The 27,606-nt window shown below is 34.6% G+C and overlaps 1 protein-coding gene across 1 annotated transcript in view; it reads right to left on the bottom strand.

Moving 5' to 3' along the window:
- The window catches only part of LOC144433433 (glutamate receptor ionotropic, kainate 2-like), a 53,807-nt gene that overhangs the window by 12,844 nt on the left and 13,357 nt on the right, over positions 1–27,606 (bottom strand). The window lies entirely within an intron of this gene.

The raw sequence follows: 27,606 nt of genomic DNA, 5'->3' as shown, positions 1-27,606 counted from the left end.
TGTTCAGACAGTATTCGGCGGCCATATTGGATTCTAAAATGGCTTAATTTTGGGATCATTTTGACATCTATTTTAAAAAGGTCATGCAGTGACTCCTGATTTTTCTTGCTTTTAAGTAACACTGGGTTTACGTTTTCTTGTACTAAGTAACAACACAATTTAACGTTTCATTTGCGAGACGCATATGCATACTACATCCATGATATTGATAGGATGACCAAAATTGTTCGACAAGCCCCAAGGAATATTATTGTTTAAATTATTTTGCAATGTTAATAGACATACATACATACATACATACATAAATACACACACATACATACATACATACATACATACATACATACATACATACATACATACTCGCAAGTAATAGGCTCAAATCTGCTCGAAGAAGTAGAATAATACAAATATCAGTTTTTGTGCAGGACATGTTACCTCAGAAACCGTGTCATCTCAGCTTATTTCCATTTTAAGCCATTCACGTCAACAATGCATGTTATTAAATGTGCCAAACACTTCCAGACAAATTTAGAAGAAATTTCTGTTTATATGATTTCTTGATTCTATGTTTACTAATGACACCCCCATTAGAATCCATTAGTCAATTATCATAATTATGTTGTGTATTAATTATTAGTTGTTCATTTATGTAACTCATCAAGTAGTCTTTGAGGTAATTTAGTGCGAAGGTTAAACAAGTCGGTAAGATTGCAAAATCAGTACATACTTTCGTTTTATACACAAACACTACTTTAAAATACAGTGTATAGATTCATATAAATAAACATACCCAGTGTTACATTATTTGGTCAACATGTTGACATTGCCATGGGGGGGGGGGGGAATTATCAAGTAGAGAGTCTATGAGTAAAGGACATTCACAAATATGTTGTTCTTGGCAAAATAAATGCAAGAAGCCTGTCTGACTTCGACTTTTAATTTCTTTGGAAACCAATGTGAACAAGGCGGTTAAAATTTCTTGACATCCAAATTGCTATGTTGAAAGTGTGGTTATATTTGAAGTGATTTCCATACAAATTATTAAATAACATATTTTGACGTAGAAGCAGCAAGTAATTATTATCAATTATTTTAATGGAACGTCATCGCTTTTTTCCATCCAAGATTATTCGGGGAACGGATGCACTATTGAATCAACTAGAATCTTCGACATAAATAGAGACAAAAACAGACTCACACACGTAGAGGTCATACACACACACACACACACACACACACTAAGTCAAATCAACTAGGGTATGATCAACTTTAAACAATCAAATCTGCCCCATTTTGACAATTTTGCTTTATCTAGAGCCCTCTTTAGTTGATTACAGGAAAGAATGCTCCATTACAAACCACCATCAGTATCAATCACCAGCACGGCTCAGAGGGCGGAAATAACTCGTTTTATCAGTTTTTACCATCACACTGGGTCTTCCACACAGACGAAGATGCACACATTAATGATTTTTATGAGATAAAAAGAACATTGTCAGTGGCCATTTGCTGTGAGTGATGGAGATTTTCTCGCTCAGATATGGTGTCGTATGTTAAACTTCTAAGATAGCTTTCGTCTGTTTACAGCCCATGTAGATGTACATTATATTGCTATTTAATCTTCTTTGCCCATTATTTGTGCAATTATCTCAAGTCCACAGTTGACTAGACCTATTAGTACACCATTGGCGTAATATTTGTGTATGAATACTACTACTAGTATATCTAAAAAAAATACTTTGCAATATAGTGTTAGGTGATTTAAGAGCGGACATGCATGGGTTTTCCTTGTACTTAAGATTTTATAGTTTGCTTTCTGTTTGCCTCGACATCACACAGATCCCCCTCCATCTTGTTCATACATTATGTACATGGTAATAAATGGTACTTCATCAAATACTTCTCCTAAATCATACTGGAAACATCACAGCTGTCTCATCATCTATTAAATTTGCCCTTATTTCATTACATCACTATCAGGTCTAATTGCGTGATCCGATTTAGATGTCCAAAATTAAATCATTATATATGGCGTGGATCGAGACAATTTCATTGGTGGATGGGGATGGCGACCATTTATATACAAATACCTACGTAAGACCGTTTCTTAAACATGAATAATCATTTTAAAATATGTCCTATTAAAATTGAAAGTATTGCTTTAAAATTGGTTGTAGAATTCATGTATCACTCGAAAATTTACAACGAATGACAAATATCGTAATAGTAATCTTAATGATTGATTAGTCTTTGAATATCACACACATCTATTTTATACACTGTACACCATGTTCTACGAAATGTAATGTACACCCACAGATTTGTGTATTATAGCGACTTTGCTTAAATTTCTAAAACATCACATCAACTCATTTTTGTTCAAAATTGCAGCAATGTATTTTCCTGTATATTTATTCAATGTATTTGTATCTTCTATAATTTTGCTATTTTCGAAAGCATTGGTATATTGAAAAGCATCATGCATTTTTTTTATACTTCAGCTATTTAATATCAATGAAACATAATTTTATCTTAATGCAATATGTATGCTTCAAATTAATCACAATTCAAAACTTGTACTTGTCACTTGCGCTATATCACATACACACATAATAAGATATTCCTAATTACGTAGAGGAGTGATTGAAATATTGAAAGAAATTATATTAGCTTGAAGTGCCTATTGTAATACTAAACAGTTCTGAGTGTTTATTTTTCATTATATCAGCAGTGTAACTACATCATGATGTTTAAATTTTGCAGTCTGCAACACAACAGTGTTTAAACGTAATATTTGAATCTCACTATTTGATGGTTGATACCGTGTTATCAGGGTAGCTATAAGCATTTATAAGGATAATTGTTTTGTTCATCGCCAACCTTTTATATAACTCTGCTAGATAATTTTTTTTCAATTTTTTAAAATCCTAATCCAAAATCCGGTCGTATGTTAAATTGTAAGGTCTGTGACATTACTGATACTATTACTAGTACTAATAGAGAATATTTTATCACATTTTCTTGAGACTTATAGTCCATAAGTTCAAATCTTTACAAAGACGGCTGTTTTAGTTGTTTCTTCATATATTCAAAACCTTTGCACATTTTTCAAATTTCTTTTGCCAAATTGATATTTATCATTTTTCAAGGGTTAAATGAAGAAGGGAACCAACACATAATTCAATGTGTGGAGACTTCATACCAGGTTATAAGCCTTCTTGGGTCTATCCGTGGCGTAAAAGCCTTCCTTGGTGAATTGGACAACACCTTTAGGTATACATTATCCATGTATCTGTGGGATAGTGTTTCACTCAAAATCTATGAAAACATTGGTTTATGTTATGGAGCCTAAACCTGACCTAATTCTCCCTAGCCTATCCCAAACTCCCTAGCTCGATAACAGATGTAGGGTTTTGCCACCACCTGTAGCTCGTCATAGTATCTTTGTGGATGCATATAGTAACCAACCTTCCATTGTTTGATTTACAGGGCCCAGGGGTTTTCTCTGCCCATATACTAGTTAAAGACTCGATCAGTGTGCTCGATGTTTCGTTTTCCCCAACTTGGACAAAACGATAATTTCAGACATCCTATTTCTCACCTGTGATGACACCCACGCTTGAACAAGACATTTAGACCATGCTATGTACGAGTCAAGTTAAACAAAAAAGATGGAATATATAATCTGGGCTATCTACGTCACGACAACGCGCGTCTATGTCACGACACTGGGTGTCTACGTCACTGGTTCTGTTATGTTCTTAACATTAGTCAAAATGTTCAAAGGTGCCATTACTTTTCCCGATTTTTCTTGGATATTACTGCTGCTGGTATAATTATGTTATTCTCCAATATTTCTCTTCATTCAGCAGGAGATACTCATGCGCTAATAGGGGCTGTCACAACGAGTTGCGAGACGAGTAGTGACAAAGGCCCCTTAGGTCACTTGCATTTTCCTTGGCCGCGCCGAATGACGAAAAATATTGGGGAATAACAGCTAAATGAAATGTCGTTACTTGGGAAAAGTAGCGATAACGGAACATTTTTTGTCGGCAAATCCCCAATTTGAAGTGTTGTAATATCATACGTTATTATTTAGAATCTATTGTTGCAAAACTGCTAGGGTTAAGGAGGTTGTCACGGTACTTCAGAAAGATGACTGCAAGACATGTTATGACACAAGCTACCGAACTTATCTTCTTCTTCTTGTGTTGACACTTCAATGCCTTATTCATGACTGTAAATATTCTGACTGTGCTTAGAATATTTAATATTTGAATCCCAATGAAATGCGATTTCAGTTTTGCAATATCTGTGGCTTTCAGTTTGCCGAATTCATCAATAATACATTAAACCTGTTTTTAGGGATATTAGTTATAATAGTTGGCAGATAACATGTTCATCATTTTGTGCCATTGCCTTCAATGATGAATAATATGACCTGCGTAGTGAAGGAAGGAGACAGCAGAAATAGTCACCACACATATGCGTCCCTCTCTCGATAGCTGCAGCAGAGGTTCATATATTTCTCCGATAAAATCCCTTTCTTTAAGTTTGCGGATATATAAAACTTTACTGTTAGTACTTTTAATTGACAGCTTAGAATCTGAGCAGCAGACAATTCATATCTTGGTTAAAGGGCATAAATAGTTTTAATCGAATCAACGTCGGAAATTGAAAAGTCGATTAAATTGGACGTGATATGTGAGCTAGTGGGAGTATCAAATCACCCTAGGAATGGAAGAAAGCGAGACACTAATTGGCCAGGATGGGTTCCACTAATTAAATTAACATCGATACCAACAATTTACGTACACAGAGCGCTAATCAGATCCCAATAACTTTCATGTTGAAATGAACCATGGGTTTTATTTCCAATAGGATGTGCACTATATCCCCATTAAGAATGACAAGAATGAGAACGTCTTGGTATGTGTTTTCTTGATCCTGGTTATCCCCGTGGAGAGGTATCTGTCCTCCAGTTGGCCGACCCTGACCCATTCAATCAGCGAACGGCAGGACTGTATGCAGAGTAGCCTGGCTATGTTTATGTAAGTAAAGTTTTCGCTGCTGGCGGTTCACCTTCCCTGCCCTACTGTCTCATCACAGCACATACGTCTTCAGAGCAAATGTTAATCAGATAATGATCGCAGGAATAGAAAACATTAACTTGAGTGACGAAATATTGGAGTAATCGACAGAGATGTGTAATATTGAAAGAAAAAGGTTGGGAAAAGTGTATGCACGTGCGTAGGCATGCGTGTGTGCATGCATGTATGTATGTATGTATGTATGTATGTATGTATGCATGTATGTGCTCGCACACATGCACGTGAGTAGTCTGTATATATGTCTATCTGTCTGAGTATATGACTGTGTATATGTATGTACACATGTAGGTGTGAAAGTTAGTATGTATATATTGTTTTGTGTACCTATGGAAAGAGTACACATTTCCAAACAAAGTACATTGACATCCCAGTACAGGTTACCTCGGGCTTCAGTCAGAACATTTACCTATGTACTATAAACAATAAAAAGCCCAGATCTCTAATCCTATTAAATGTCACGTAGGTTACCTCATCGTGACGTAAGTAAGCAAACAAGACTGACCCCGCACATGCCGTATCTCCTATTTAGTGACAAATATCGATTTTCAGCCACATACTTAGACCGTATTCACTAATGTAAGAATAGTTGGCCGCAAGCACTCACGATTTTCTGGCTTAGTCAGTTCAGAAGGACATGGTTCTGACAGATGGAGTGGTATTTAGTACATCCACGTCATTATCTTGTCAGTAGAGGTTATATTCTCAAAGTTCTGTCCTTCGTCGACCAAACTTATTTTTGTAGGAAATACAGATTTGAATATTTCAAATTATGACAATGTTAGCTGAACATTTTCTCTATACCTTCGATTCGTGTTTAATGGTAGCTTACTGATATTTTCTTCACCCTTAAACCAGGAGGAATGTCAAATCTTTTCGAGAAAAAAATGCCGCATTAAAAATCCCTGTGGAAATTCTTGAAATTAAATACAGGTGGATTAGCCTCCGATATCGACATATTTGAATTCAGAATATTTCTTGAAAATATAGCATGGCGCTGTATTAAAATAACATATACATTGAAACACAGGTAGAGGGTTAAGATTATGATCCGAGATGCGAATTGCAGTCTCTTCAAATGATGACAACGAACTGTCTTAGTACATACAACCGTTACGTGGAAACGCCCATTGCAAATGTGGTTCACTTTCACAAGGTAGATTGTGCGTTCAAACAGAAAATACGGAATTTATAACCTAGTTATTACATCTTTCTTAATTTTTAATACATTACATTTTTGGCTTTGATACGAATTTTAATATGTTGAATCTGTTGACAAAGACTGATTAGATGTTTTGTCGAACATTTCAGATAACAATTTTCATTTGTGTTAGGACAACTGTTTACCTTTCATTTGAAATGACATAGTAAAACTGGATCATCACTTCCAATTCCTTATGGATCGACAAAGTCAACACTGAGAAAGAGCGTTGGCACCATTTTAGCATTTCATAATGTCATGAGTACTGGACAACGGACCTAGGTTATACGGTGGAGGCGGCTGTCAGGTTTGCATTATGTAATCAAATAAATGATATAAAAGTAATCATATAGACACATCATATTCTTTGACACGGCGCGGCTTGAATGAATTCACCACACCACACCACCACCACCACCACCACCACCACCACCACCATCATCATCATCATCATCATCATCATCATCATCATCATCATCATCATCATCATCATGTTGTCGGTGGCCGAGTATTTAAACCACTTGCTTATTACCACATGGGCTGGTTCGAACCCTTTCAGAGTTTGATTAAATTTTACTACGCTGTAAGTAAGGAGAGTGTCGTTCAGTTTTATTTGACTCTACCTAACAATGCACGTTTTCTCCGGTTTCCTCCTTCATTAACACTGAACCCATGAGGGATGGTCCTCATTGGACTTCACTTCGTGGGAGATAAGTGTTTATATATATACTTAACGAACTATCCAGTATAAATAGAGATTATCATCATCACCACCACCACCAACACCGCCTGTACGACCATCATGTCAATAAGAAAAGGAACAAAACCCAAGGACAGAAACAAAACAAGGACAACAACAACAACAATTATTCTTTATCCCAAAAGAACTTCTAGTTTCGATCGATTTCAAATATGATCAAGTTGATCAACATTGTTCATTACAGGAAAATGAGAAACGGTAAAAGTAATATTTCCGTCATGTTATGTACAGGAAACCAGCTTTATCATCTGACGTCTGTACTTACGTCACTCAGTGTAATGACGCCGTATTTGATTGATAAACGCATCTATGTCTATATATAGTAAAGATATAATTTGTCGGTTTTACGTTATCAAATATAGTATGATAGGAAGTTGAAAAATATTAATAGATATGATACAAAAGAAACATTAAGTATTAATTGATTTGCATGGTAGCGACAAATTGTGATGAAGATGTACTTCCCAAGGTCATTAAATACAATGTAATACGATATATAGATCGCAAAAGTGTGAAACTTCGAGTTAATACATGTGACTTCCTAATTCCTCGGATTAAGTTTATATATGAGGCTATACGCCTACCAATTTTGAACATTTTCTACACATTTTTAAAATAAATAAATAAATGTGTTTTCGACGTGTTTTTAACCCAAAACATATCAAAATGGAAGCCCTACACTCAAAGTAAACAAATATCAGAATGACCAAGTACACTATAAAAATAGAGCGACCGATTTATTGCACATTATATGGTATGTTAGCCTTCAAATGATCGACGTGAATATTCTCCCTGGTTGTGTTTTTGTTTTCTTAAAATTGTATCAAAAGTGCAACATCCTAAAGTAAAGGCAAACATTCCATCTGCCACAAATTACATCGTTAAAAATAATTAGTAGCTATTATCGTTTATTGTGCAACCAATGTGCATTATCTTTTTCATATTTATGTGAAATTGTACGTAATAATGCCATAATATTGTATTGTAATTTGATAGCACGGTGATGATGGTACATGAGAAAACGTTTGAAATATTCAATCGAGATGGTGCCATGGCAACAAGATAACGAGGAGCTGACATAATCTACCAAAGGGATTAATGTAACGATGGCCTGAAACTTTGATGACGATAGCAATTTTTCAGGTGGCTATTTTGACGATAATAGGAACATTGTTTTTAACTGCGTGATGTTTATACGAATTTAGAGAGATCTACTAGATTAGAGAACCAGGAACAGTAATTCTTCAATCTCACCTCTTATACCTGCTATAATATCCGTTTTCTACGTTTTTTCGCATAATTATCTATCTATGTAGTCTGTTATATTCGAATTTAATATTCTGTTTTCTTCGAAATTGTAAGTAGAGAATGGCGACATTATTGGTTTATCGTATATATGAGGGGGAATGGAAGTGTGAGGTTGGGGGTGGAGATAGTAGTTTGAATTCTTAGAAATAGGAATTGATGTCGACACCACATTTGCTGCTGGTTACAATCTCATTTCGATATGCCTCTGTCATCCATTACACATTCACAAGTCATGTAGAAATGGTGTAAATGATTTCTTCCGAGAGTGTCGACAACAGAAACATTAACCGAAATGCATACATTTATACAAGTGTGTCGTCTTTATTACGTTCTCTGTCACTCTGTAACACCAACACAGTTCTCACTGTCTGACATATTGTCCACTTTGATACCTACATTTTCTACACGTTATTAAATATTTATACTATATTTCGAAATCATAAAATAATAATTGCCATTTTTAGTTAACAAAATTTCACCATTAATTCTGTACATGCGTACATAGAAGATATATATATATGTATATATCATAATGTGTATACAATATATAGACTGTTTGTAAACTTAGTCTGTATACATGTAGTGCAGTATTATTAATAGTAGGCTATTAGACAAAAGCATGTTAAAATGTCATCTGCCATACGCACATACACACATTTCCAAAGTTTAGTAATCTGAACATGTACTTTTCACAAAAAATATGTCCACCCCAAAAGAAAAAAATAGTGATTTAAAATACTTTGCCCATGTTGTATTTTGGTCGCTTACTGATATAATGACAACGGTATCTATACAGACACATTTGGATTCTTAGAGATTTAAACCGTCTGTACAAACGGACTTTCTTATGCAACGTTCGCATTAATAATTTAGTGGTTGTCGGTAAATATAATTAGGCCATAACTAAGCCTTTAAGCCTTTACAACCTGTGAGACAAAGTCTATGGTGCATTCGATTTATACTACAGTTTCTTTAAGATATCGATTACGTAAACCTTTGAAATACTCTATGCTCACGCAGACACGTACACGGTCACTGATAAAGAGAAGGCCGTAGTCAAATGGGGCATAGACGGACGCAGGTTAGAGAGAGAGAGAGAGAGAGAGAGAGAGAGAGAGAGAGAGAGAGAGAGAGAGAGAGAGAGAGAGAGAGAGAGAGAGAGAGAGAGAGAGAGAGAGAGAGAGAGAGAGAGAGAGAGAGAGAGAGAGAGAGAGAGAGAGAGAGAGAGAGAGAGAGAGAGAGGGGAGGGAGGGAGGAAAACATACAGACAGACAGAGACAAAGAGACAGCGACATCTAAACAGAGAGCGAGAGACATAGACACAGACACATAGAAATATGAACAGACAACACAAAATCACAAAAGTACAGTGGCGCCCTTCATGCACAAATATACAACAGATAGGGCCTCTTAGACAGGGCAACTACATACGATCTAAATGTATGAAGAGGCATTAAAAGTTGTAAGAATCTCTTCATTAATGCATACAACATCACATTTCTCAAAACATTGACGTTCCTGCAACTATCAATGTTACCGACCCGTGAGACTCTATTTTGCATAGTTCATGCTGTCAGAATTGCAGAAATTATGATACCCTTCTAATTCTTCCCAGATTGAATATCTTATATAGATTGTCACTTTATTTTATATTCGCACTCCAATGTTAGCATAATCCATCTCTGCCCTTTAATATATACCGCACGGAAAACAAAAACACTGGATCAGTCACTGAGGAAAAAATCGCTATGAATATTGAATGAGAAAATACAGGATCACATGTATCACGTTATAAATATTTCACCGAGAAATAAATCATCAATACCATAGTTAGTGTGTATGAAGGTGTGAGGGTTGAATGATGTCCAATGAAGTAAGTCTGACATATCAGTCAGTGAATAAACAATGTAGAAGCAATCGTGTATAACTTGGGGAGAATGACGAAAATACCGTCCCAAACTTAAAATCCCACAATCTTTTTTATTATAGTTAAATATTGCAGGCGGGACAACGGTTGTTCATTTATACCCACCAATTCATTATTTCAGAGAAACCTATGTAACAATGTGTGTATGAAATTGATGTTATGTTGTTGTTTTTGTTGTTGTTGTAAACATACCACTACATATACCGTTGACGGAAAAACAATCAAGAATTACAACAAGTAGAAATGGTGTCAAACAAGAAACCATCTTAGGCTGACGAGGGTTATCTATAAACCGCTTCGAAGTGGGATTCATTTCTGGAAGTGGAAACCGCTTGTTTGGCAATAGCTATAAAAAAGTAGGTCCACAACAAAAAATTATCCTATGTAATTCCAATTAAGACCCGGGATTGAAACATAATACTTTGACCGTACCCAAAAATAGACGTACAAAGTTACTTGCCATAAAATACACACTCGAGGGGGCACAGGCTGAGATTAGACGTTAAAATTTTGTTGCATATTTAAAAGATGACACACAGTATTCAATCTATTGAAACATACTTAACCATCACTTACAATTTACTAAACTCAAACATGGTATTACCATTCAACTTATAAGCGATCCAATGATCCAATGACGTAATGTATTATACGTATAAAAATGTCGATGAAACCCTATTGTACAATCAACGATTCCAACAATGCTAGAAGACAATTGTAACATTATAAAAGACATGCTTTGACATTAACACTATATTAGAATATTTTAATAGAGGCTATATAAGTATTTTCACTTGAATTAAATGCTTTACAACTCAGGTCATGCCATAAATTAGGATCAATAGCTAGGATATGTTTAGGTAATTAACGTCACAATAATGTCATTACACAGGCAATGGTAAAGTTGCCACATATCAGAACGTAAATGGTTCAAGAAAGTATGATAGCTACTTTAAAAAAAAGGATATGTCAAATGATATTATTCAAAACATATATTCATTACAAAGCAATGCTAGTAAAAATAAATTGGTCATAAAAAAATTAAAACAGCAATAGGTAAATATGTACATGTGATATTGTTAGATAGTAATACAATTAACTGTACACGTATTTATAGATAATTAAATGTATTACCGAAAACAATTTATTGAAATTTAATGTGACAGTAACAATTGTCACAGTCCTACAATCAAATACATTGTTGATTGTTCAAAAGGTGGAAATGACAAACCTATGTTATAATACAAGTCGAGTATCAATCGAGAGAGAGAGGGGGGGGGGAGGGAGAGAGGGGAGGGAGGGAGGGAGAGAGAGGTCTGACTGGGGAGAACAGTACTAATTGCAATATATGCATATAGACAAAATCCGAGGAAATAGGAAGTTACAAGTTACAACAAGAGTTTAACGCTGTTATGATCCTTGCCTTCAGTGGCGATCTTCAAAAACTTGACACGCTGAATTGCAACTTATGACTTCCTATTTCCGCAGATGTAGTCTAACATAAGGGTTGAACATACACGCGTGTACTTTGGCTTAATAGACAAAGTTCATGCCCTGGGACCATGTTGTGCACACAAATTATTAATTTTTATCATCAATCTTAGATCCATAATATACTTGAAATGTCATCACTTTAGCTATGAAACCATATCTATTTAGATATATTATTATGCACAGATATAATCTGGCATTTCGATGTCAATGCGCAATCTTTGAATACATCTCTAGAGGAGATTACAGATGAACATATCTATAATGAATGTTATATTGATATAACTTTGCTTCGAAATATCAACTTTAAACATTCCATCTAGTATATTATCTGCAGTACGGTTTAGGAATTCGACACAGACATCTTTTCGGATGGAAAACAATGTTCTGGAAATATATAGTAAAAATAAATACCGACGGCTTCCTAGAAAAGCGTTAACAACAAAAACGTAATTTGTATGTACAATGCATACCCACTCAGTCTGTCGTGCCATTTCCTTTAGTAACATTAATGTGTCTCTGCACTTTGAAAAAAGGACGAACTGTCGTTGTTTTCCCCCACGTTTTTAGTCTGCTTTTTACGGACATCCAGTAAGAAATAAAACAAACTTGCAGCTTTTAAGTTTTATGTTTCAGACATAGAAATCCTTATTTATAGTGGAACAAAGAAATGGATCAGTAAGAATTCCAAGCTTTTGATCATTGCTTCGACATATACTTTAAGTAAACACACTAAAACTGTCTCGTTCAATTCATAATATATCTCAAAAACAGATTGTTAGTATTTTTCTGAGTAACAATTTCAGCCGAAGTACAAATCTATCCAGTACTTATGTGATATAGCAAGACTGATCCGGAACGTATGACAGAACAATAATTACACATACTTTGACCTACAGTATAAAGTTCCATACGATTACTACCTGTCTAGTACCTAATCTTTACTTCAAAGCATAAACCGTTGTCATTATTGGACGTAATCAATACTATAGTTGATTTTACCTTTAATCTTTAGTCTACACACTGTCTAAGTAGCTTACGGTGTGCAATTGATACTTTGATATACATATGTTACTGTACCCTTCTACGCCTGACATGAACTTTGTTCCAGCTTAGATTTGTCAATATTATACGATTTTATTTCGCTGGACGAATGGTACATTTGCAGAGAACAGAAAAAGATATATACTAATAAGTTTTAGACTTCTGAAAATACAAACAAAGAGCACGAAAAAGTAACTATGCTATCATGATATTTTGGGAGGACCATGAAATAGTTCTACTTGTCCTGTCAATGGACGTTGATATATCCTAAATTGATCGAAGTTCACTTTTTTATTGAAGACATTCTACACTAGGTTAGGTTATCAATTTGTGTTGTTCTCCGACCAGACGAAATCGTACCATCCAAGGGACGAGAATGTCATGCTTACCTAACATCAGAATTAGCGTATTTTCAGCTTAAATATCATTACATTATTTTTGGCCTGAATGTATTTGCAAGACAGACTTACGGTCTCACCAAACATTGACAGTGGAATTTAAACTATGAATTTGGATACTGGGACAGCATGGCGTTTCGACTTGTTGGATAGGATGGAACTTTGAAGGTGAATCGTGACGTAATGACTCTGTATCTACGTGAAGTTCACACATTTCAAGGACACAGCAAATGAGGGAGCTTCGAATGACGAGTGTTGTACTTTCCACAGATGAAGCAAAATACACGTACAACGTAAACCTTGAATTGATTAGAGGGGTTACTCCTTCCACTCCTTAATTAAGCTCATATTTCCAAATGAGTGAGCAAATAGGCAATTATTGCTAGTATCAAAGACCAGAAAGAATGTCTTAATGTTAGCGATAAATATTGATTTCAAAAAGCGATAAAAAGAACCCATAAATTGGATACCAAGCAATTTTCCTTATCAAATACTTAACAAGATTAGAGCAGATATATATATTTAGATGTACGCAATCACATAAAATGAGGCGAATGCGTCGTAAATGGGCAAGTGGACAGATGGCATGATTAATTGTGTATCCTTAAGAACGCTACCATCGTTTAAGTGTTCCGATTCAATCAACATGAGTTGATGCGCAAAGTCACAACACTATTTCAGTTCGAACTCAATTACAGCCAAAGCCTAAAATTGAATCAAACAACTTGTATACGGCAATTTATATGAAATTGGCTATTAAACTTCCTTGAGATGAAGCAAAATGCAGCCCAGAGACGACAAATTGTATAAGATTATATTTCTTAAAACTGTCTGAAAGATGAAATAATAAATGGAGGCGTAAATTCTTATCTATATATCTACTTTCTGATAAAGTCAGTTTGCGGTTGAGCAGTCATATTGAATAATTTAGTTAGATCTTTCATGTGAAAAGATTTATCCATAAAGTAATAATTTGTCCTCAAATAATATTGATTATAAGATATTTCTTAGAAGATTAATGTATACTAAATAACTTCACCAATTTACCTTTTTACAAATATTATATAAACCATGTATATTAACTTGCGAATACCTACGTTTCTTAACGAAGGAGATGAATGTAAAATTGGAGACATATTTGTTTTGATGTCATGCATGCAAGTGCATCATCTACATTTCACTGAGATTTTTATCTGCATCATTTATTCATGTAAAAACCTACCTCCAACACCACGCCCTACAGTTACCGCATTTAAAAATATAATCCGAGAAAGTGGCGCACAGAGAGTGCACTCTGACAAATAAACCTTCACAATGTATGTAATACGAATATGTCATTCTAAAAATGTCTTTTGTCAATCTTGACATTTGTAAAGATATATCGTTGAAGCTGCAACATGAATGCTACGGTACGAAAATAACATTTGATATTCTTTTAGATTTCATCTTTTTGGATCGTCTATTGGGAGGCGTTAGTGTGGAAAGAGTACATTAGCTGATTGAGGGGAGTAATGGCAGCCCTTGACCCGCGAACTACGTGTTCTGCAAACCCTCGACATACTTTGTGAATAATGGGTCGACGTAATGGAACTATGATTAAACAGGGACATTAGCCTAACATATTGTTCGCAATATGACATTTAAGTTCGTTTCATTACTCATGTGAAGAGATGTAGACGTATATGTGAAGAACAAGTTTACTGTCGCTGAGTACATCTTAGACACACACAAGAAATTACATCCATTAGCTGGAGTGGTAACTTGGTGTGATTAATTGGAGGGAAATATGGGATTCGAATTGATCGGGACAGTTAATATTGAGAAAGGAAACTTTGCAAAAAGGTCGTTTATTTTCGATGGGTCTGTCTGTCTGTCTGTCTGTCTGTCTGTCTGTGTCTGTCTGTCTGTCTGTATGTATGTATGTATGTCTGCCTGTCTCTATGTCTGCCTGTCTCTCTCTGTCTCTCTGTCATTATGTATCAGTCTGTTAGTATGTATGTATGTATGTATGTATGTATGTATGTATGTATGTATGTATGTATGTATGTATGTATGTATGTATGTATGTATGTATGTATGTATGTGTATGTGTGTGTATGTATGTATGTATGTATGTATGTATATGTGTATGTATGTGTATGTATGTATGTATGTATGTATGTATGTATGTATGTATGTATGTATGTATGTGTGTGTGTGACTGTGTGTGTATGTATGTATGTATGTATGTATGTATGTAATGTATGTATGTATGTATGTATGTATGTGTGTACATATATGTGTATGTATGTATGTATGTATGTATGTGTGTGTGTATGTATGTATGTATGTATGTATGTATGTATGTATGTATGTATGTATGTATGTAAGCACGCATGACAGGTTGTCACATTTTGCAGGCACCTTGATCTATAAATGAACACATATTCATTACATCACTATATTACGCTTTTTTCCATCTTATCTCTTAGTAGGGTGTGGTCGCTTATCTTTGCTAAGCAGTCGCGTCTTTCATATTAAAAACACACTACAACAATATTTCTAGTATCTAATGGTACGCTTTCTTTTAAAATATACATAACCATTTTGCTGTACAAATTTGTCTGAGAGGTAACATCATTAGATTTTTAAACATACAGGAGTTGCTACACGCTCTGTTCAGTTTATCCCCTTCTACGTACTAATATGCTGAGTCAGTTTTTTCATAAGCTGGTTTAAATATTTAAACTTTAGCTGCCAGATACGGCTTACCTTATAACAACCACAATTTTACCGACGATATTAGACATTTGAGAAGAATGAATAAGTAAAGTGTCTTAAAAAATATACGGAATGATTTCCTAAGAAGTCAGTTAATGTCAGAAAAGTACTTCTCAAAACTTCATACAACTAAATTAATATTCAAAAGTTTTGTTTAGCTTGTATCTGTCTATTTCTTTTAAATTACTCAAATATTCATACACTAGTTATATCAATACATTAACAAATTAAATCAGCAACAAAGAATGAAATTGTAACTTTGCTATAAATTAATTGTGTTACACTAGTAATGACATGCACCGCTTTCACCGATACAAAACACGTTCTCTTATAGTTACATCAAAGTGGTAACTTTCCTGGATATCAACCAGGCTAAATGAGTGAAATATGCCTTGTGATGTAAAAATACATTAGATTTTAGTGCAGAATGCGCTTTGAGGACAATTTTTTTCCTTTAAATTTTGCCATGTGCAAGCTTGTTCCTGATCCTTTTGAATATGGCAATGTCGTATTTGCGCATAGAGTTAAAAAAAGTAATAAGCGGCCATATTGGATTCTAAAATGGATAAATAATGTTAATATCACGTTGACTTCTATTGAAAAGAATTAGCATAGGCAGGAATTTATTTGAACAAAGTAACGGCCAGAGTGAGAATTTATTTTACAAGGCACAATATACGTTAAGAAACATTTGGCATTTCTCATTAGTGACATTTAATAATCACAGTGAAATGTGCTTGGTGGTATCTTTCAAATGAATTATAAGATATCAGAAGCATGTCTACCTACTCGATATCAAGATCAATGCTAAAGTTTAATCACTTCAGCATGGCATGCCATTTCTTGCAACGATACATATCACCAATTTATAAACTAAAAGAGGATTCGCTGATAGGGTAATACTTAGTATGAACATATTGATATAGATACTGATATGATAATTGAGTTGTTGTTTTTCAGAAAGGTTACAAAGAATGTTAGAAAACGATATGCCTGGTCGAAGCTACTAGCAGTCCAAATTCATATCATTGTAGTCGTAAACATTTATCTAGCTCTTTTTTGAATTTGTTTCCATTCACATAAATCTGCACTATATTTTAAAGGGTATATAATTTGTCAGCAATACAAATAGATATTGTTGAATACCAATATTTAAATTCCATAATGACATAATTTACATGTCTATAAGTAGTATTGTAATAAGTTGAATTTATGGTTTATTGGGCGCTGATTTGGGTGTGAACCCAAAATCATTTTGATCGGACACATAACACCATACTATGTCTACTGCCACACAAACATGTTTACCCATAGTTGATTCAATACTGTGCAGGGTATACAATATTACGATAACGTCATTATATCTAAATAAAGAGTTACAAAACTTTCCAGTTGCAGCTTTATCAGACATAATGGATTCGTTTGTTTAAGTCAACCTCAATGCCTTACACAAGTTTGCGAAATACGAAAATTTTATTTAAATGAGCCTGAAAATAGTATGGAAATAGAATTTCTGTGGCATGTTGTTGTATTTCATTTTAAAGAGTGTCATGTTTAATTCCCAAAGACCGTAAACCTGAATTCTAGTGACAATTATATACAAGAAGTATGGTAATCTAGCTGGTCTCTAGCAGAATTGCGTAATGCACAGAGGGACAAACATGGTTAATTCCCTAGGCAGTTCTGCTTGAAGTGAGTTAATTATGTATGCCCAAGAATGGTTTATTTATGATTGGTGAATTCGGGTCAAGAGCTTACACCTCGTAACTTAGCTCAAGGAGGAACTTTGTTTGTTGTAATTATTTAATACAGCAATTTAACACGAAGCACTGCATGACCTTACTGGTTGAATGCGTGCACGGCCCCAGATGTTCTCTTAATTGAGATGGTGATAATTTACAGGGGGAAAAGAACATTCATACGTGACTAAATCCTGCAATGTCAAAAGTAGAATATAGCTGGACAGATAACACATGGAACGATATCATTCATTTTTCAAAACTATGCAAATTGTACACAAACATCTGAGTTTAACATGAGATGACGACTAATAACGCAGTCACTTTAAACCGCAAATTGTGGCATCAATAATAATAATTTTTTTATAAGATGTCATCTTTTTAATGTTTTGTGTGGGATGATAACTGGCATCAATAAAAATAACTGTCACGTGAATTGTAAATCGTTGCATAAATTAAATTGACTTATCATGAACACACACTAACGGACACACACAGAAAATTCCAACACCCACAACATCACCTCTCCTTACGAAAAATGAAATATAAATCACCAATCTAGTAATTCAGATGGCATGCTTACCTGCCTGAATTATTTGGCAGTATGTGAGAGAAACAGTATTTTGTTGTACAGTATTGTGTTACATGTAACTGTACACGGATGAGGGATCGATATGGGATATTGCATATTTTGCCGTTATGAAAGTTGAAAGTGCGTCAAATATATCACACATGGGCGTTTGGATGATAGCCTTCATTAATTGAGATTTGGGAGGATAATTTGGTGCTAATCGAGATTGATAAGTTGTTTTTTTTACATTGTTCGGACTTATTTGAAATCCATTGTCCAGAATCGCCATTCTAAGTAATAACATGTGTTTACTTCAACCAATAGTATTTCAGAATACTATATTAATTATCTTCTCTACATCCATTTTATCAAGTAACTGTAGGGAACTTGCAAACCCGCCATGTTGAATGTTGCATCATGGGAAATGGGATAATAAATTCTAATCAATTATTATTGTAAACAATATTGTTACATCGTTTGTAACCACAGATAATCAATTCATAGTCACCCTGACCTTTGTGGGAGGTTTATTTTATCGGTAGCTCCTGATTAGGTATTACGATAACCACATATAATCCCATAGTCCTTTGCGTCTGAGCATGCTCAGTCTGGATTGCAAGTTCCCTATTATAACTCCCTCTGTGAAGTAACTTATACTTTCGTTTTTTTTCAAAATAGTAACTATTGAAGTATGATTGGTGGTTAAACTGCATGCATATACATCTAAGGCTTTCATGATACCAATTATACTAGGTACAATTAACGGTCCGACCATATGGTCGCTTTGTAGCCATCGTATTCAAGGGATATTATTGTTTTTATTGTTGCATTGTGGAACGATAATACATGTAGCGAGGATGCCGCAATACATTCATCACATTGTTAATACACTATTTCAAAGTACAGAGTAGAGCATAAGTGGTGACATGCCTGTAATGTTATATGGTTTGGTCTTCACTTTTGATTCATACTGAAAGTAATGTTATTCCAAATAACATGTCTAGAACGCTCAACGGGAAAATGTATTTGATATACCGAAAAATAATGGGTACCATTTAAGTGTTGGTACCATTTACTATCGAGAACCTGGTCCTGCTTGCGTACGGAGTAAGTCGACCCTTCCTTGTTGGGGTTGTGTCAGTAATATAGACCCGTGCACCGTCTTCAAGCAGGACTATCGAGAACCCATCTCACCGTTTCGAGGTCCCCTTTGTGTGCCACAATTTGTTGACTCAATAAGATTTTTACTTCGTATTCTGCCTTTGCACGTTGTTGACAGACCAAGTCAAAAAAGGACATGAGTACAAATCGTACATCCTTTAATACTAAGATTGCTTACAACTGATAATATTTACGTTGGATATAGCTGGCATCGCTTAAAGAATGATCTCATGATTGGTCAACGAATTCCATCGATGGACTTTTCCCTGAATATAGCAATTAACTTTCGAATATTATTTTCAGTTGAACGTATTCTTTGGTCGGAATACTGACAATGCTGTGCGACATATCCCGTGAGAAGGATTATGATCACATCTTCAAATATACTGTATATTGAAGACAAAACTTTACACTGTCAGCAATAAATTTATAGCTAGCATGTTAGAGTACGGACGAAAACGTAATTAGAACATTTCCTCATGGATGGATATAAATTCTGGACATGTAAAATGTAATATAATAATACCGAGGCGACCATTAATTAAGCAATATACATTGAGCATGTTACGTTGTTAAATGTCATTGATATCATAACTTTGCAAAATACGTGCTACTTTCACAAGTTTCTACGTGAATAATGTGTTTGCGTTCTTGAACTTGGATGTTTTCTTTTAATTGTTCAAGATATTTACTTTGATATATATATTTACTTTGATACGTACTAGCACGGCACAATCTATAAAATTAGACAGAGGCGCTTTACTGTACGTATATATGATGAAACTCTACTTCAGAATTGTCAGCAATTAAGTCGAAATCGATCCATTTTTTCCAGCTCATTCTGAATTGCTGGAGGCGTTGGGATTAATATTTGGCATATGGCCCGCAGATTGTGATTAGTGCTAACAGCTGCTGATTTAAAACTGGTGCATTGGTAGAACGATGGGAGCTATTTCAAAATCTATTAGCGCATACCTTCCATCAAAAATATGATGACTTCTCTGTTGGTATGACAAATAAGATGAAACACGTATGTCGTATATGGCAGCAATCGCAATTGCATGACCACTGCATTATGTGAAAAAATTTTCTTTTTGTGTATTCCTACTGTAAAATGTCACAGGTCACTATAATAAACTACTACTACACTGTGTTACATCATCTTGTGAACACTCAGCATGTCTGAGCATTTGTGGTATATCAAAATACTGACGGGTGACCTTCTAAAATAATACATTCACGAACAAGAGGAGAAATCGACATATTTATATTCTATTGGACTTTTAACATTTGATATTACTTGTTACCATATGAAGAAACGTAAGAAGAGGCCAGTCAGTTGGGGAGGGGAGTTAGCATATATTACTGCTTATGAGTTTGATTGTATGTGTCACTTTAGTGTATTTACGTGTCCCATCCTCAAATCCCTTCAATTTCGTTAACATGTATCACATTCCAAAATATACCGGTCAAAAATCTCTACACAAACCGCTTAACATAAATCCTAAAGGGTTATTTTAGAACATTATTTACATTGAATTTCGTATATCTTCTTGGGCTAAGCATTATTAATAATTGACACCATTCAATATTGTTTCTGTATGTTTTCTTCCAGAAATGTTACAACATTTAGATGACTCTGTGACACCTTTTCCTCCCATGTTCTGTAACCTTGATACCATAGTTGATAATTCATATGGATTAAAGGTTTTACGTAAATCTATGACAGTAGGAATATTAACAAATAAAACGACAGACATATTGTCATAAAAACATTAAAAGCTACACACAAAAGATTACAAATTTGTATATTGTAATCTAGCCACAAACCAATTGTCTAAATTATATTGTAAAATTAATGTCCGATTTACAAATTATGATTTGTTATACTTCGATGTCGCTCTTTACACGTGCCAATCATTATCATTCGTTACCACCTACGTTTGATAAATATACACTCAATATTATATACACGACGTGTGCCAATGAGTATTAAAAATGACCGTAGTTTAGTAGAAGCGTGAGAGGACAGGACTTCAAATCACGAGATCCTGCTCCCTAATGTGACACGCGTTATTGTTTTGGGTTTGAACTGTATAAACACTTGCCTCAATATGATGTTCTATGCTTAGACCACTAATTTGCATAATGCTATTGTAAGCACATTTCAGCTGTAACTGGAATGAGTTGTTATAGATGTTCTTAATTATTTCAATTCTTTATGTTGTACTTGCTGTATCATTACGATCCCATCGTGAGGGAAACCATATCAGCATCCAACAACATATATTATGTTGACAAGAAATTACTATAGATCATTGCAATATACATAATTGCTTACATACGGACATCAAACAATGTAAAAAGAATTAAACATTGTAAGTAATTTACATAATCAGAAGGAATGAAATGAAAGGATTCGTGTATTTTTTCAATGAGCTGAAATTCATCTACTGGGCCTTTAGTATTCTCATGTGCCTACTATAAAATGTACGTACAGAAAATAATCTCTGCTCAATGTTATGTACATATTTCAAATCAATTTGGATTAATGATGATTACATTTGATGGAAAGCTTTTTTTTATTAATACAGACTCAATTCATGAGTAATGAAGATGAAGATGTTTTGATCCCAATAAATTGATACTTAGTTGTGTATTAAAAGATTAATACACTGAACGGAATAATTTGTTTACGTCAGCATATTTGGATTTAGCTTTGTATTATGGATGAGTAATACCAAAAGAACAGTCTTTCCGCATCGATACATTATAGACTTAGTTTTGTGTTAAATATGATAGATTAGGAATGAACATATTTCCGTCGAAAATAGTTCCCCATACGCTGTATTTATTTCCTCCGAATGTCTGTGACCAAATCCTTTTACTTAAATTTCACCTCCAACCTTTATAATTGTGAGAAGAAAATGCACCCATATGAATATCTTTATTTTTCAAATATTTTTATTACTCATCAATAAGTTGTAATGAACCAATTAGCATGTTTAAGCGCTAGAACCATCTTTAATCCAGTTGCCTTTGTTGGATGCAACTGTTAATTTTTGTGAATATTGATTTAATAATGCCACTGCGATATTGTGTAGATATGCAGAACTCGATCAGCTGTAATTGCACATACTATAGTGACTGTAACAACACGTAAAACGTTTGCTGCCGAATAAAAAAATATTCAAAACTAGTCTGTTATTTTTGCGCAAACAACGGCGTATTGTGCGTATTGTTACGAAGGTCAAACATAATCTATGGAGTGTTCAGAAGCATATCAATTAATTAAAATAGCTAATTAGGTATTATGTTACATATCCAAGGTCAATATACGTAGAATGGTCTTCCTCAGCTAGCCAATACCACTACGATGCGAGAAAAAAAATAATGTAATGATGTGTTCGCTTCATCCAACCATTTCTTAAATACGTTGTTTTGTCCATACCAGTGTGATAGTTTGCTTTCACAGTAAAAACTAAGATCAAAACATCACCGAATGACATTCAAGCTAAGTTAAAATATTTATTGTTTGCCGTTGAAAGTGTCATGGTCTGAAGCTATGAATTCATGTCATGTCAACAGGACTTCAGAATAATTATGTTACACAGTGCTTTCCTCGTTGGTTGCAGAATTTGAAGCTGATGGTAAGTTATTAAAACCGAACGATTTGGCAACCATTACATTGTTAGCCACTGGTATGACTTCTAATTTCTCAATCGGTAATATTATGATTCGTGTACAAGAATGTAAGAAATTCTCTCGAGTACCGAGTCAGATATTTGTATCACGTGATATCTGACATTTTCAAGACAACATGTGTATAAATTATTGATGTTTAAAATAGGACTTATGCAACTTAAAAGGATATATTCAATTAATGGGAACAGAACTGTACAATGAGAAAATGAGTTAAAACAAAAATGTAGAGCCTTAATCGAAGACGTTTATCGATTAAAAACACGTCACTTCCGTTATTTGGTTCTACTATTTGTTGCAGCATAGACAAGTAAACCGTGCGATATTCTGGTAAAGAATGTAACTATTTGTCTGATCACAAACTGGCGATGACTGGTTAATTCTTTCAAATGATGTGCAAAATGCTAAATAAAACTATTGTTATACACATGTGGTTAAGCTGTATTTACATTTATTTCTAAACAAATCCAGCATTCTAGCAAAAATGTCGCCGTTTGTCAGGAAAATGTACTTTTTGTGTAAGACGTTGTTGTGTTGTGTTGTGTTGTGTTGTGTTGTGTTGTGTTGTGTTGTGTTGTGTTGTGTTGTATAGATTTACTCCCATACTATGCTCTGAGTCTGAGTTTGTTTTTAAGCAATTCATATGGGGTAATTCAGAATCTGAGCTTATTACATGGTTTTGAAAGGTTAAAATTAACATACACCTAGCTAAAAGAAAAACGTCGACACAGAGGAATACCCTCACTTGAAAGAAATGTTGGTCAATATTTTGAATGGGCACCAATGCATACAACTATGATTTGTAAGTTATCTATTCTTGAAAGATTTACTCCAGTAAAAAAACATTGTATTTCAATCGACGATAACAATTGCATAAAGCCCCATTTCATACATAACGCTATCTCTTGAGCGTGATGAAAGTACTGTACAGTTTTACCCTTTGGCTTATGAAGGTACACCCACGGCTAAACCTTCTGAACTCAGTTTGGAGTATACAATCGTAGCATGGCACTACGCACTTATTATTTAATCCTGCTAATAACAATCATATCCTAATAGGTAGACACTTATCTGGGTATAACTTAAATTGACTCGAGTCTTGCATACACACGTTAACTAATAAGTATAAAACGTTATGGCAAGGTCGTAGGAAATATTTTGGAGATTACTAGCTGGCCACTCTAACCATTTGACCATTATGACTTAGGAATCAAAATATAATCAAGGTCCGTCCTGTGGTTGGGCTCCCACCCAAGTTTAAGATACAAAATAATGAATGTGCACTCTAACCACGACTTTAACCCCCAGTGTTCTAACACAGACATATTGCTACTTATATATACTGTCGGTGTATTTGTTAGTCTTAGAATCTATATTTAACTCCGCTTGTTTTTGTTGTCACCATATGGAAAATATGAAACGAGACACCCACGTGGCAATAAAGATGTCATCGTATTTGGAATACAGTCTTTATTTTGAATAGCAGATCACAGAGAGAAGAAAGCAACGCAAATCTGTGTACACCATTTATGTGTAAAAAACAGGAAGTGAAACTTTAAATTTAATCACTGACTTAAGTTGAGCATACTATCTGTTTAAGTAATACAAACATACTCATGTACTTGGTGTACAGCGCTTTCCCGAATAGAAATACGCGCTAAAAGAACTAGTCATCCTCATTTGAGCACATAATAAAATAGATTCTACGGTTTGTGTCATGTGCAACTATAGTCATTTTGAATGTCGTTTGACCTTGAACAGAAAGGTCAATATCAATAGAATTGAAAAAAAACTAGGTTCTACTTGTAGACTCATACTTCTATAATTTTAGAAATCGAATGACCGTATGTATGGTATTTTCACAGCACAAATGTACATTGTCAACAAGTTTCACAAATTTCATAATCGAATCACAATGTTTAAGACTTTAGGCAAACTCCTTATTTTAAAGAACTACTCCATAACAATCTCCCCCAGTCAAACTCGTCACTATATCAGACAATTTATATAATCCCTAAAGAAACATATATCGTATGACTACCGACTACATGTACGAATTGGATTTAGTTCTTTTCGGAAAAATTCCAGCATCTGTCGGACACTTTCAAATATGGTGGACATTACGTATCAGCATTATCTAGTCAAGAACGAGTAAAATTAGCGGACAGAAGTGCATTGTGAGTGTGAGACCGAATAATTAACATTTGTGTAGTCTCTGGTGCATGTCATGTTAATTATGCAAGCTTCTCCATATTTACATGAATAATTAACCAAATGCACGTTCACACTTGAACGATGATTAGAACGAATTATTTTGGTTTATAGGTTCTCTGAATGTGTCAATAATATCGCAATCTAACCCCTTTTCAGAATGGAATATGCTCGATTTTGAGTTCAGTTTACTTTACTTCAAAAGTAATAAAACGGGCCGCTCACTCATTCACCCTTTCTAATATTAAATAACGACTTTAAAATGTATCAAACTCTACTTTGATAGAGGTGGTGATTTTCCCTTGACAGATGAACATCGTTTGCTACATTAAACTAAGTAGTTCGGAAACCCATAGATGTGTTATTTGCCAGCAACCGAGGTCTCCCAAAGTGATGAAAATTTTCAGATGAATTGACTGTGTTCGCTTTGATTTAGAGTTCTGTCAACTATTGAGCATTTGTAGTAACATTACAACAAGAATAACAAATAGACGATTTACGGGGACAGAGACATGTAAAACATTTTCTTCCGAGGTCGAATGCACCCCAGGGATCAATTTCCCTGAAAATTCAAATTCCTAAAATCAATCCACACTTTGCAATATGAAAGCTTTTTCGTGGCCCTTTTGAAATATTAAAAAGAATCTTGGGTTTCCTCGTCTTATTGCTAAGGAAATCGACAATTCCTTTCAAAAGTTTGTATGATGACCCCTGATTTTCTGCTTGATTTGACCCGAGATGGGTCTCTATGTACCTGAATAAAGTAACAGCAAAAGTTTAGAAATTTTATTTCCGCACATTAAGAGATGTGATAAAGAAGCATTTCTTATTAAGGTAAATCATTGTTGAGACAACGTTTTAAATTCATTTCCATGGAGAATTGGATTTTGAAACATTAAGGTCACAGCAAATTAAAGCAATGAACAGATTCAACCCAAGAAATTTCCTTATATGGATATTTTCAGAAAGAAATACCCGAGTGACTACTTTGCTAGATCTGAAGTCTCCGAAGATGTTATACAGCACCGAGCTACAAAACCTATCAAAAACAGTAATAATGCAACTACTTTTATCCCCCGAGTGAAAATAAATTATTCATCGTCATATTGGGATCATCTTTTGAATCTGTTTTGCTGTTGTTATGGTTACAGACTACACGGCTTGTCGCTCGCGTATCCACAAGAAGCAAGGCAGTGTATTTGTACTGTGAGAATATATAACCTAATTTGTTTGTGTTTGAATTTCATTTTTAAATTATTCACCGAGTTGTGAAATCCAGAATCGTTACCTTGGGTTTTATCGACATCCTTCTGTTTTGAATAATAACAAATACATAAAACATTGGAGGGATAACCAGAAATGTCTAGATTTCAAAAATAGTTTCACTTTTGTCGTTGTAATTGGATACATAGAGTTAACTTTCTCATGACCTTTAACAATTTCAAGGTACTGACATAAAAACATGCACACACACACTGCTACCTTAAATAAAATTGTTGTTAACACGAATGACAGAAATACCCCATCTACTGATCTACTGTGAATGATATATAGCGTATGTCTATACATCTTATATATTTATTGCTCTCTCTCTCTCTCTCTCTCTCTCTCTCTCTCTCTCTCTTTCTCTCTCTCTCTCTCTCTCTCTCTCTCTCTCTCTCTCTCTCTCTCTCTCTCTCTCTCTCTCAGAGAAAATGGGTTGATTGAAGGATAGATTGGCAATGAGATGAGAAACGACCCACGGTATATCGTTTGCCGAAGTACTATCATCATAAAATCTCCTTGGCGCCATGCAATTCCTTCTTATCACTTGACATTTTCTTTTGTTAGACATATTAAGATAGGACCAAAGAAAGAGTCTGGCTATCCGACGACAATTAAAATAGCCTATAGTGTAACTTAGGGTAAGGCCGCTAATGTATTATAATTTCCAAAATGCAGTTATTGACACATATCTGAATGTATGGATATTTATATATAAGAACATTGTCGGAGGCAAGCGGATTTGCGTCACACTAATGGTTTGTAAAACACATTGAAAATCATCCATATAATACACAATACCATGGCCCCAGTATAAAGTAAAATCATCCATATAATACACAATACCATGGCCCCAGTATGAAGTAAAATCATCCATATTAAATACACAATACCATGACCCCAGTATGAAGTAAAATCACCCATATAACACACAATACCATGGCCCCAGTATGTAGTAA

Source organism: Glandiceps talaboti, chromosome 3 (assembly GCF_964340395.1).
Source record: "Glandiceps talaboti chromosome 3, keGlaTala1.1, whole genome shotgun sequence".
NCBI lineage: Eukaryota > Metazoa > Hemichordata > Enteropneusta > Spengelidae > Glandiceps > Glandiceps talaboti.
Note: the sequence above shows the minus strand (reverse complement) of the source record. Positions and strands in the feature narration are given on the sequence as shown.